Source organism: Coturnix japonica, chromosome 4, assembly GCF_001577835.2.
Source record: "Coturnix japonica isolate 7356 chromosome 4, Coturnix japonica 2.1, whole genome shotgun sequence".
In the NCBI taxonomy this organism is placed as follows: domain Eukaryota; kingdom Metazoa; phylum Chordata; class Aves; order Galliformes; family Phasianidae; genus Coturnix; species Coturnix japonica.
In genome coordinates, this window is record NC_029519.1 from 23,497,650 (window position 1) to 23,511,058 (window position 13,409).

General features: G+C 37.2%; 1 long non-coding RNA gene across 5 annotated transcripts in view; it reads right to left on the reverse strand.

Annotated features, from left to right (window-relative positions):
• Positions 1-3,118: 3,118 nt before the first annotated feature.
• Positions 3,119-13,409, reverse strand: part of LOC116653413 — a 36,056-nt gene continuing 25,765 nt past the window's right edge. Inside the window, exons 5-7 of one of the 5 annotated variants that reach the window (XR_004307195.1) lie at positions 11,560-11,702; positions 10,800-10,879; positions 3,119-3,393 (exon numbers count right to left, since the gene is read on the reverse strand). This is a non-coding gene — a long non-coding RNA (uncharacterized LOC116653413). Of the gene's footprint in view, positions 3,394-4,207; positions 5,755-9,886; positions 10,297-10,799; positions 10,880-11,559; positions 11,703-13,409 lie in introns of those variants that run through there. The other 4 variants (XR_004307194.1, XR_004307191.1, XR_004307192.1 and 1 more) reach the window with 4 other exon arrangements.

Here is a 13,409-nt window from a genome sequence, read left to right on the forward strand (position 1 = left end):
AAGTCATCTTATTCTAGCTTAGAAAATGACTTTAGAAGTAATCAAGATTGTAGTGCTAGAATGGGGTTGTTCTATCTAGAGAAGGAAGGACTCTGTGAAGACTCTGAGAGTGGCCTTCCTGTGTCTGATGGAGGCTGACAATAAAGCTGGAGAGGGACTCCAGGGTGTTGTGATAGGACAAGATATAGTAGCTCTAAACTATAAAAGAGGAGATTTAGATTAGACATTAATAAGATCTTTTTCAGTCAGAGAGTGGTGAGGTGCTGGAGCATGTTGCCTAGAGAAGCTGTACAAGCCCAGTCACTGGAGTTCGTAGTCAGATAGGATGGGGGCTTTCAGCAATCTGGTCTTGGGGAATCCCTACCCACGGTGGAAGGGCTGGAACTAGATGGTCTTTCAGGTCCCCTACAACCCAAACCATTCTATGATTCTGTCTCTCTGATATTCATGTGAAGCAAAAAACTCTGAAATTCTGCAACAAATAAGACTAAAGTTCTTAATACATTCCAGTGGGACATTAGACCATGGATATATGTGAATCTTTAAGTGTCATAAAGGAAAATAATCTAGCATGAATTCCAAAAGACAATGTACTGTTAACCTCCAGCTGAGGTGAGTGCAGAAAAGCTGGATTTGGAGTTCTTACACCAGATTTTCCTAATGGTTATCTTTAGACAGCTTCCCACCTAGCTTGTCAGCACCTCTCCATCACTCTTAGGCACCTTCCAGAGCATGATGTGAGGTTATGCAGCAACTTAGCTGTCCAAATTTCAAAAAGTAATTCAGCAGCCCAGAGTTATGGGATGCAGCAGCCATCATAGCTCCAGTCTTTGCAAGTATTTAGTCACCAGTCTCTCCTATAGTGACAAAACAAACATTTTGAACCATCCACAGAGTATCCATTAGTGGCTAAACAGTTTATCAAATGACTGTATTTCAAGACTGTGGAGTCAATATACCCTGGCTTTCTGACAAGGAGTGGGAGTAGGAGGAGGAAATATTCCCCTTAATACTTACTAAGACTGTAGAGACATTATTATAAATACACATGGAAATACAGAATACCAGAAACTAGCAACCAATTAAAGTTCTTATATCTCTCTGTTTCTTATCTCTGTCTCAAGTCTTATCTTATAAAACCTTTATAGAAAGGAAAGACCATTCTATAAGGCAGTAAGTGGAGTTCAAGTTAGATATCTGATTATAAAGTCTCCAAAGGCACCTGAGGCTCTCAGAAGTAAGGATATAATTTAGAAGTTGATAATCTACCTCTGAGTGTTTTATCCACAAAACTCTCCACACTGCTCTAGGTGATCTAGAGATACTGGAAGCTAGATATTCCCCTCGGTTCAGATCACCACAAAATTGCCTTTTTCCTTCTGGGGAAGGGAATCTGTCAGTGTCAACATACTGCATAACATAGAGCTATACACATTTTGCATTTCACTAGTAGCCAGAAAGCTATGCAGATCAGTCTAGAGTTTTCAAGTGAATTTGACAAAACGAAGTGACAGTGCAACTCCTACTTTCATCAAAAGAAAAGAAATGCAGTGATTTACCTTTGCTTAGCATACTAACTTTTAACGGAGGCTCACTGGCTATATGCCAGGCAGCTACCTATAGCAGTCACAGGCACAAAGCAAATTTGCATCTTATTTTTTCATGTCTCTAAAATTGCAATATAATAAAACAAGGCATGTCAATATGTCATACTATGTCAATAATTTCCCTAAAACCAGAGCCAACAATACACTGTACATTACTGACTTGCACAAACACCCCTTCTTCAGGTGGTTTAATGTCCCATTCAAAAAGTCATTGCAAGCCATTATGGATTTGTGTTTCAGGCAGTGGCTGTTTGGAAGCCCCACAGGTATACGTGTAAATTGCACAGCTACAGCCTTCCTGGGAGAAACTACACAAGTCTGACCAAGACACTGCTTGTAATAAAACAAAGGAAAGATAAAGAAAAGCTAGGAACAACACTTTTGTAAAATAATCTTGTAGACTTAGTGCATTTTCTTTAACAAAGTAAAGTTAGCAGATCAGTTTCATTTAAGGAAAATGACTATGAAAAGTGGTGCTTTCATTTATTCCTTTTTTTCAATATGCAGCCCCAGGACAGGGTAAAGCTGCTTTATTCTAAACTATGCTTTAATTAAGATTAGACAAAATGGAAGTTTTATGCATAAATATCAGTGTTAAAAATAGCAACACACCTGTCTGATACAAATTCCAATTAGAACAGGCTAAGTTTGAATATGAGAGCAAAATTTGGGTTAAAGCACAAGGTTTAAAAAAATCTTTGAAACTAATGCAAATTTAGTCACTTCAAGAAACAAATTTCACCTGTTCTCACAAGCCTTCTGGCTTTCTGGATGAGAATCCAAACTTCACCACTCTGAAAAGAAATGTGTTATGGAATCAAGATGAAAATGTTAATGCTAAGTCCAGACATTTAAAAGCTTAAAAACGGAAATGTTATTTGAAACTGGGCACAAAATTCTGGCAAACTTAGACTAGCTGTTAAGTCGCAGGAATTAAAAAAAAAACAACCAGACATTAGGTTCCCAAAATCTATTAAGAAAGCAAATGAGCCACAATGCTGTTTTAAAACTAGGGTGTGTGTTTTAGGGAATTTGTGTATGGGGGAAAACAAACAAACAAACAAACAAAAACAAAAGAAAAAAAAAAACACTTCTAAACTGGTATTTATAAACTTCAAAAGGATTCTTGGGAAACAAATCTTCATAGAGAGAAGACAAATCTCTACTGTTCTGTTGCCCCCCTCCCTGAAATGCTTCCTTCTTCTTCTGAACCCAACACCTAGAACTTGTCTTAGTTTAGCTTTAACAAGCATTAAAATAAACCAGTCCTCCTATGCACAGCCAAAACAGAGCTTCTCAGATTGAAACTGGCTCTCACTGAAACTGCTGAATGCAGCTGCATTCATCTGCCTTTAATTAAGATTGCTGCAAGCGTAGGTATTTGCAGACTATCAAAATATGACCTGCTGAGGAAATCAAGTAAAAAGGGTTGGTGACTCCAATTGGAAATTATCTTGCTCGTTAGGAAGGTAGTCAAGAAGGCACATGTGGAAGAGAGCTCCAATGAAAGGAAAAGATGTCCAGAGCAGACAGATGGAGAATAGCAGTACCCAAAGGAGTAGTGGGGGCGGTGAGAGCTGGAGCTGTGACCAAGTGCCTCATTTCCTCTGGAGCACATGGAGAAGCTGCTTTTTGCTTCTTTGAGAATGAACAGGAGGGGGTCAAAAGGTAACTTGGTATCATGAAACAAAATACAGTACCTTGACTGCTGTCCGCTCCTTCAGGTCAGGGTGCTAACAGGGAACAGGCTGTCTGAAATTTGGGCACTTCAGGCTCTCATATCCACCTTAAACATATAAGTGCAGTGAAAAAAAAAAAATGCAAATACAATTTTAGTCATCTTCACACAGTGCACACACACGCATATAAAAATACATATGCGCAGCATAATATCTCTTTGGAAGCCACAAAAGTGTATAAAGCATCCTTAACTCTGCTCCAGAGCTTTCTACAGTAGCACACAAATTCATACACATGCACTCAGAGAGAATCACTGACCAAAAGAGAGGATGCTGGCACAACAGCAATCAATTTACACACAGCACACAGCCAGTCCTGCCAGGGCAAGAGGGCAAAAAAAATAGAGTGCTTGTTCTAGAGCATTCATAACCAAAATACAGGATGTAAAGAGGCCAAGGAAACTGAACCCTCACAAATACTGAAGAAAAGGAAACAGGTGTTGTCTCCCAGAACTTCTAATCTATAAAATGGAAACTTTTGATTGACATCAGACTGTGCGTCCCTGGAATGAAATATGGATCTATAGCTTTTATGAAAGTAAAGTATTTCAAAGAGGGCATGGAGGAGAAAAGAAAAGACATTTTAAATATAATCTCTCTTTCAGGAGGAATTTCTCAGTGTCAGTTCATGACATTGCTGAAGCCTTTGATGCTACTTTGACAAATATTTTCTCTGAGGTGAACTACAAGTTGGTTTAGTTTAACTACTTATTTCCACTTCTAGCTTATGTAGGAATTGCATGCTCCCACTAATCATTCAAGGATCAGATAATACAGGCAGCTTAATTTTATTAGACTGATACCTATTCTTATTAAGGTTATCTAGATCATTAACTCACAACAAAGTTTTTTGTTCAAAATAATTTTAATTTTGACATGCAACAAAGAGCAGAATTGAATAAGATGCACCACAAAACGTTCCTTTTAAAAAAATAAAGCAATTATTTGTTCTTTTGACTAACGAATCAAAAATACCCAGATATTCCTTCTTCTCTCTTCCAACTTTGGGATGGTGTATAATTTTCAACATTTTGTCTTAAAATTTTGTCTTAAGTTCTTGGCTTACAACTGAATGTGAAAAGCAAGCCATTTATCCCTTCCACATTGCTTTGCATTCTTGAAATAGTCATCTAACATGAAAGTAGTCAGAGCTGTAATAAGGAGAGCTGCCAAGATAACAGCAAGAATATCCACCCTTTAGTTTTACCTCAGCATTAGAATGTATAGTACCCCATTTTAAAACATTTCATTTTACGCTGGATATTTAAAATCTGGATTGAGATAAGTATAGAAGAGGTGATAGGAGCTGTGCTGCCTGAAAAGCCTCATGGCCCTCAGCCAGAGTTCCTTTTTTTTTTTTTTCTTTTTTTTTCTCCTTTAGTGTATTAGTTTAAGAGGAGAAATTATTTCCCTGTTCAGCCAACTCCGTCACTCAATTTTCATTTCATGCACAATTCTTATGGTCTGCCATCTCTATCTCCTTCGATTTTCTCCTTCCATTCAACTCCTGTCATTTCTTGAAGCATAATGTAGTGTGTAATGGCAGCTTACACAGTGGTATCAGAGAACACTATTTTTTTGCTCCTGAACAATTCTTATATTTTTCTGTGCATAACCTGGGACTTTTCTGTAAAAGGATTGCAACTTTTCAAGGTTCCATTGATGATATAAGGTTTCCTCTAAAAATTGCCCTAAAACATACATGCATATTTATACTTTTCACTATTTTAGTACTTTCCAATACATGAAAACACATGCTTTATGTTTAGTGGAAGACTTAACCTTTTTTTCCCTAATGATATAAAACTACAATTTCTGGTTCTTGCATGACAAGATTTTGTAATGATGTAGTTCTACCTACAGGAAAAACTGTTAGTGGTCAAGGCCAAAATTTATTCATTTAGACCTCAACCACCATTTGATGTGTAAATTCACAGCCATAGTACCCTTGAGGGCACCAGCAGAAAGATCTCCCAGTTCTGGGCTCAAAACATCTTCAACATTCTTAGATAATGGGTATAGAGCATTAAAAATGTAAAATAGTTCAAGAAACACATTTTTCTAAACCTACCTGTCAAACATATATTGATTTATCACAACCTGTTATAAGTGGTGATTAGTATCTTTTCTCTTTATGTTCAGTAAGAAAGGTAAGAGTATATAAGCACAGGAAAAAAGGTCAAAAAAGAAAAAGCAAACCATATGGTTAACAGCTCTACGCAAGAAACTATTTGAGCCAGAAAGCACTTCACAAGAACTCTTTTCTAATTAATTTATGTGCCAAATCTCTGTTCTTAGCACACAGTATTGCAGGGAGGCATTTTCAGATCTAGACTAGCTTTCTCAGACTTGCAATTTCTGTGTTCAAGCTGTGGGCCAAGAATTCAGTATCCACCAATTCTCCAGTACTGTAAAGAAAAGTAGAATGTAATGATGTTAACAGAAAAGTCTAATGCAGACTCTACTTCTGTTTTCCCCACTGTAACATCCCAAAAGGTTGTTCAAGAAGCAATAAAAGTAAATGAGTCAAAATCAGTTTTTCCAAGTTTTTTTTTTTCAGTAGAGGTTCCATCCCATTCATCAAAGACCATTACATAGCTTTGCATTTCACACATAAGAAGAAAATTCAATTGCACAGTTGTGAGTGTGTATCAGACCAGGTGTTATTAACAAGACAGTAACTGATGATAACCAGTGTTGGGGTATTTAAATAACAAAAGCCAATTAAGCAGCCATAATGGTTAAGGATGATGAGGACAAAACTGATATTCCAAACCGCTTACATTCATTAAAGTGATAGAACTTAAAATGAGTGGTCAGATTCTAGTTTTAGACTTCTTTCCGTACAGAAGTTGGATTAAGCTTTACACAGTTACAAATAACAGACTTTAAATAGTCTTTAGAGTAACAAGTAAGACCAGTGTATTTGTTTGATGAAATGGAATGTTTTGATTCAATTATCAAAATGTCTTCTCTGCATAAAAGCTCATTACCTACTTCTTTTGGGTAAAGAAACATAGAGGTATAGGGATCAACAGTGAAACTGGTAAATCTCAGACTTCTTTAGAGAAATACCTATTTATAAAAAAACTCCTCAAATGAGAGATAATAAATTGAATTGAGTGCTATTATCAGTGGAAGAGGGGAAGGGAGGAGAATGGATGCTTAAATGTTATGAAGAGTATTTTCAAAATAAAACCCCTGTCTTTCAAATAAGAAAGGACTTCTTAGCTAGTGTTAAGATGAAAGATGGGCAAAATTACATGGGAGTAGGTCTGGGGGTCTCCAATTGGAATACATTTTTTCTTACCTCTCTTCCCTAAAACCAAGGAATATATCTGCTTGGAAAGTAAGGGTTATTCTGCATGGGTCTGTTGAAGTGAACAGTATTGTATTCACACAATAACCAGCATTGCAAAATGAGAGCCAGTTCTTTTATTCCCTCAACAGTTCAGCTAGTGGATGGATTTCCTAGCAGAACTTGTTTGGACTGCTTATTTCCATAAACTTAAACAAGAGGCTCCTTGTGGTAAATTTAAATATTCAAGTACATTTAAAGAAAGGAAAGAGGCATCATTCACCAGAAGAGATTAAATCACAGAATGAAATGATACTATAATGCTAATATCTGAAAATACCCAGGGACCACTTGATTATTTACTATACACATTGTTAAGCATAGAATGAAGGTTAAATTGCATACCTGAGATGAGCCATGCTCTCATAATAATATTGAGCACATCCAAGGCTTTGCAAGTTTGACTCGGTGAATGTAGGGTATACAATTGCCTCTAAGGTACAAAATCTAAACATGTATAAGTCCCTTGCAGGACTGGTATAATACAGTGATTAATGGAGCAGGGTCAAACTAGGAAAGATTCATTTAGTGCTAGGTTTTGCAAGGAAATACCTTCAAACACAGGCCAGTGCCCAGCTTCTAACAGCAAACAACCAAGCGCAATTTTCAGATTCCAGGAAAATCCTGCTGTGGTGCCATATCTAATTCCATATCCTCCTCACACATCTCAGTTTAATAAATAGTGTTGTATGGCATGCTATACATTTTCATTTCTATTACCATGGTGTAAGTACTGAAAAGATCATTGGTGATTCAGAATTTAGAAGATATCTTGTGTGTGCTTGCAGCCCAAAAGGCCAATTATATTCTGGGCTGCATTAAAAGAAGAGCGACCAGCAGGGAGATGGAGGTGATTGTCCCCCTCTACTCAGATCTTGTAAGGCCTCATCTGGTGTACTGAGTCCCGGCTCGGGTCCCCCAGCACAAGAAAGATGTAGAGCTCTTAGGACAAGTCCAGAGGAGGGCCACTTAGATGATCAGAGGGTTGGAGCACCTCTCTATGAAGAAAAGTTGAGGGAACTGGGGCTGTTTAGCGTGGAGAAGGCTCCAGAGAGACCTTATTGTGACCTTTTGAAGGGAGCATATAAACAGGGACGGGCAAGGGGGAATGGTTTTAAACTAAGATGGGGAGGTTTAGGTTAGATATTAGGAGGAAGTTTTTCACACAGTGTATGGTGAAGCACTGGAACAGATTGCCCAAGGAGGTTGTGGATGCTCCATCCCTGGAGGCATTCAAGGCGAGGCTGGATGTGGCTCTGGGCAGCCTGATCTAGTGGCTGGTGACCCTGCACATAGCAGGGGGATGAAACTAGATGTCTTTGAGGTTCTTTTCAACCCAGGCCATTCTATGACACCTGGAGATGTGTCTAGAGTTGCTCTTTCATACCTCTATAAAGTACTGACTGAATTTAATGAATATTTAATGCTAAATTAATGACTTCTTATTCTCAGTATTTGATGCATTTCTTATTCTCAGTCTCCATTTTATACCAAAGATTTGGTTTTAAAAGGAAATCTCTAGGCTTTACTGTTGTCACTGCTATTGAATTCAGCTTGATTTTGGCCAGCAAAACCATCCTAGTCCTGTATCACACACAGTATCACAGTCTTGTGTGGGTTGGAAGGGACCTTAGAGATCATCAAGTCCAACCCCCGGGATTCGAGTCTCCTGTGTAGCAGAGCGGCACTTCTACCACTTGCGCCACAGGGGGGATTCGAGCCTGGGCCTCCGGTATTGCAAAGTGGCGTCCTTAACCATATGTATACAATGTACTGCAATGCAAAATTAAATGTAAAAATAAAAGTTAAAAATTAAGCATACAGAGGCTGCTACATGAGTGTCATTTACACTGAAAAATCTTTTATCATATGTTACTAAATTGAATAATTCTCTCATTTTTCTTACTCATCCTTTCTTTAATTACTCATCCCTTTTCAAATTCCAAATGCCTTTTGAAAATTCTTGACCTCAAGTTACATCCTGTGTTCATCTTGATTCATAAGGTTTAAGTACCATATTCCCCAAACCTTGCCCTTTCTGTTCTGAGGAATATTTTACCACTGTTTTGCTTTAAAGTCAGATCCACAACACTTATGAACCAGGGAGGATAATGAAAATATATTGAAATGAGTATTTTTAAACTAAATAATAAGACTATTTACAATACTTTGACTCACGGTAACATGCTTCCTCCATATGTTGCTTAAAAGTAATTTTATTGGGGATATTAGCATGCATATCAAAGCATAAGAACTGTTTACAGACAGTCCTGATGTAGTCCATCACAAATAGCTACAAGCTGCTGTGTACACTATATATCTGTGTTGAAACTGGATATAAATCTTTAGTAAAGCCGATACATTGGATGCTTTTTTTTTTTTTTTTTTTTTTTTTTTTTTTTAACTGAGCAGGATTGGAAAGGCAGAATATTAAGGATATTAAATCTGTTTTGAAAAAAATATATTGATGTTAATGCAGTCATAAGGTAACTGGTAATCAAAACATCACAGAATGCTGACCAAGTATTTTTTCATTTTAATGGATGGCTAGAGAATTTTTCCGTAAAATACTCAAAGCTTTAGACAAAAGGACAAGAAGTTTTCACCTCAAGAAGATAAGCTAATGGCACATCAAGCCTTCATATACTGTGAAAGATAATAATTGCTACCAGAGAACAACTGCTGTTACCCGTTGGTATAAAAAAAGCGCTTGCCTGACATCTTTGAAAACTGAAGCTATCAGCTTATCCACCAGAAACTCACAACAGGGGCAAGAGCAATGTAATAATTCAGATCTCTTCACAGTCGTTATGACTAATTCTGAAGAAGGATTATCCTGTGCTTGCATTCTAGAAGTCTGTGGCATGCAGATTTTCTCAAAAATCTAAAATACAAAATATTTCACTCATAGCTGTTCCTGTTAAAAATGTCTAACAATCAACTTGTTTAAAAATATGAACACCATATAGATATGACCAGTTTTGTGCACATAAGCAACAATACATAGTGACTAATGCCAGCTTCATTTATTCTTTGAACAACTCACTGAACCTTTACACATCAATTTCTTCATTTACAATTGTGTTTTTTTGCAGTTATTGGCATACAGAAGTCTTTTTCTCTTTCAAATGCATGAATTCTTAAAGAATTTGACTGCATACAATATAGTCATTCGGGAGAAGGAAAGAGTGTTATGATGGCCCTCCTCCCTGAGGACTTTTCTAATTTTAATTTTTTATTATGCATTTTTTTCTCTGTGCAACTTGAAGATTTTAGCAATTTTATTTTAATTTAAATCATATTAAATTTAATAGGATTTCACTAATGTTATAATTTAAATTTTAAATGACATTTTTTATAAGAAGGGCAAGACAGTAAAAAGGGGCACTTAAACGTTAGTATGCAACTCCCTCTCTCCCCCTAGACTCAAGATTGTAAGTAGCTATACTTTCATGAGAGGAGGAACACATTCAGAGTTACCCAGGAAGACTCGAAATAAACAGTTGTTCAAGGGCTTTCTGTGAAGGTACCAGCCCAGTCACAGCCTACTCCTCTTCTTACCAGTCATGTACTAACAGCCTCGGACAGCATCCTAGGGAAGTACAAAGGAGATGCCCACATCACTGCTTGAAGTATTTGTCTGAACATCAGTACTTTGACAGCCACTGGTTATAACACAGGAAACCAGTAGCTGCTGGCTCTCTTGCTGAAGCAGGCCCAGCACCACAGCCAAATAGCCAATACTATCCAGACTCAAGATGAGTGTATTAAGTTGTTGTTTTAGCTTAGCTTCATGAGTTGCTTTTCTCAGCCTGAATAAAGACTGGTTTGGGGACAATAGATCACCTCTGAAAAATCTCTTTTCATATGAACTGTAAAGATCCTAAGCTATTAAAAACTCTCTTTTAAAGGTTGTGGTGACCCTTTGATACCAAAGTTTCATTGCATACAAATGCATGCTTTTCCTATCCAGTTCTACCTGCCATCTTATTCTATCCCTTTCTCTAATGAAATCTCTTTTTCATCTCTTCTCAGTTCAGAGGTAGTCGACATCATAAAAGATAGATGTAGAAATCGGCAGATGAACACACTAACCTTTCATGCTGCTCTAGGAGACCTTCTTCAAGGTTTGCCTGCAGCCTGTAGACTCCACCAGTAGAGATTGGTGCTACCATCTATAAAGACAGAAAATGAATTCCAAACATCCAAACATCTACAGTGAACAAATCTTGTTTTGTGGCTGAATGGAACACCAAGGGACTTCTTCTAACTCCCCTGTATAGATCCTCCACCTGAAGAACTGACAAGATACTGAAGAAACCATATTGAGTTGCAGAAATAAACATATTTTTTAAATTTTATTGCAGCAGAGTCAAAGGCAAACTGGAAGCTCTTTAAAACGAAACACTCCCCTTAGGACACTCCAAGAAGCTTCAAAGAAAGTCATGTCTCAAACATGATTTAATGCATTTTACATTACTTTTGCTGTCTTAGTGTCAAGCACTTGGATCATTAAACTACTTCTGATTTCTTTCCTGTTCTATTTCACTTTGTAGCATTTCCTCAGCCATGCAGACTTGTGTGGCATTTAACTCAAACACTTTTTAAGTTGGTCAGTAGGACTTCATTCCAAAATCAGCAAAGATGTGGCAGGGTTTACTGTTTTTATTTTACTCTGTGCATGCATATCTGCATCATGTACTATTTGATCAGATTTCATTGTGGACCTAAGCACTATTTTGACTATTTTGGAGTCAAAAATGTTAACTTGATAGTTTATTAAAGTAGTAAATCGTTCAGTTTCATGAGCCTCAGAACTCAACTGGGGAGAAAATCATATGGAATTACAACTTACAAGGTAACTGATGTGTTTCAGTTCCATTTCTGCAAAGAAAAAGGAGCAAAATCCAATCGTGAAGTTCAAAGGAATTGCACTGGAGACAGATACTGTTGAAAAGTTCACCATAATTGCTTTCAAATCTACAAGAAGAGAGAATTCTTTAGGAAAAGAAAAAAAAAAGAAAAAGAAAAAAATTATGCAGAGTTGAAGAGGAAAAAAATTATAAATGTACATCTTTGTTTTAACAGTAAAATAATCTGTTCATGTTCACAATTACATGCTATTAAGTTAAATTTTCTAGAGTAGGGCTATATCTATCAGATATTGAGAATTTGCCAATAAGAGAACCCTGCATTTCCTGTGGTTCATATGGGTAAAGAAAAACACAAGCATCCTCATTATCCAGTTAGTTTTATAAAATGTCATTTCCACATGAAAGCTAACAGCTTAGATAGACTTCACAAGTAATGTCCTTTCTTTTTTATAATATTTTTGTGTTGTCTATTAATTTTGCACAGGAATTTAATAGTTTCTCACCATTCCTCCTTAACAGTAAAATTATTTGCTGCAGTTATGAGTTTATAATGCTTTTAATGAAATCTTGGCTGGATTTGATACTGCAAAGAATTTTCAGCCTTATTTCAAAAAATACCCAAGCAGGAAAAAAGAGTGAATGCTTATGAAGCCTAGGATGCATCAGAGAAATGCATACCATTAAATGAGACTGTTCACTATCATTTTGTTTTATCTTAGTTTTGCTTAGGAATATCAGATGTGAAACATAAAACTGAGCTTCATCTCTGTGCTGCAGACTCTCTCAGATTGAGGTGGGAAAGAAGCAGAAGTAGCAGCACATACAAGCACGTGCATATGTCACATCTTTGAATCTCTGCTTCCTTCCTTCAGTTCAGCTACTTAAGTTGTAGCAGAATATTTTTGTGCAGCTACTGCAAAATTGAAAATTTTTGCTCTATCATTTACACATTGGCCACTTTTTTCTTTTTCTTTTTCTTTTTTATTTTCCTCAGCGTATTAAGACAGAATATTATCATATTATCATACAGGTTGGGGCTTCTCAGCATTAAGGAAAAAAAGAAAGAGAAGAGAAGAGAAGGGAAGGCAAGGCAAGGGAAGGCAAGGCAAGGCAAGGCAAGGCAGAAGTCAAAGAAAGAGTAGAAGAGAAGAGAAGAGAAGAGAAGAGAAGAGAAGAGAAGAGAAGAGAAGAGAAGAGAAGAGAAGAGAAGAGAAGAGAAGAGAAGAGNAGAAGAGAAGAGAAGAGAAGAGAAGAGAAGAGAAGAGAAGAGAAGAGAAGAGAAGAGAAGAGAAGAGAAGAGAAAGGAAAGGGGAAAGGGAAAGGGAAAGGGAAAGGGAAAGGGAAAGGGAAAGGGAAAGGAAAGGAAACCTAATGGTAATCTCTGCTGGGAGACCAAGGAGATAGAAGGAACAGATGCAGCACCAAAATGTAGAATAGCTGCTTTAGGGCTATATCTTTCTGGCTTTGCTATGAAAAGAGCTCATACAAATGAAGTGATTAGCTCACACTACGGATCTCTCAAAAGGAAGAAAGAAGCCACAACAGCAATGACAAAACAGAGCTTCTCTAGCAAAAGCTCACTTAAGAAGGGACTGCTTATGGAGGCTCATTCATGCATCAATCTTCTCTAAGTAGGAAAAGCATAAAGCAACTGCTTTTTGTCCTTTCTCAGATTCACACAAAAAACTAAACCAACTGGTTGCATTAAGATCTAAGCAAGTCAGATACAGAACACCCACAGCTGCAGCAACAACACAGAAATGTGTTGCAAGTTGGTAACAACTGTGGGAAAATCCGTCTGGCAGAGGCTGTTCATTCTCACATAGCAAAG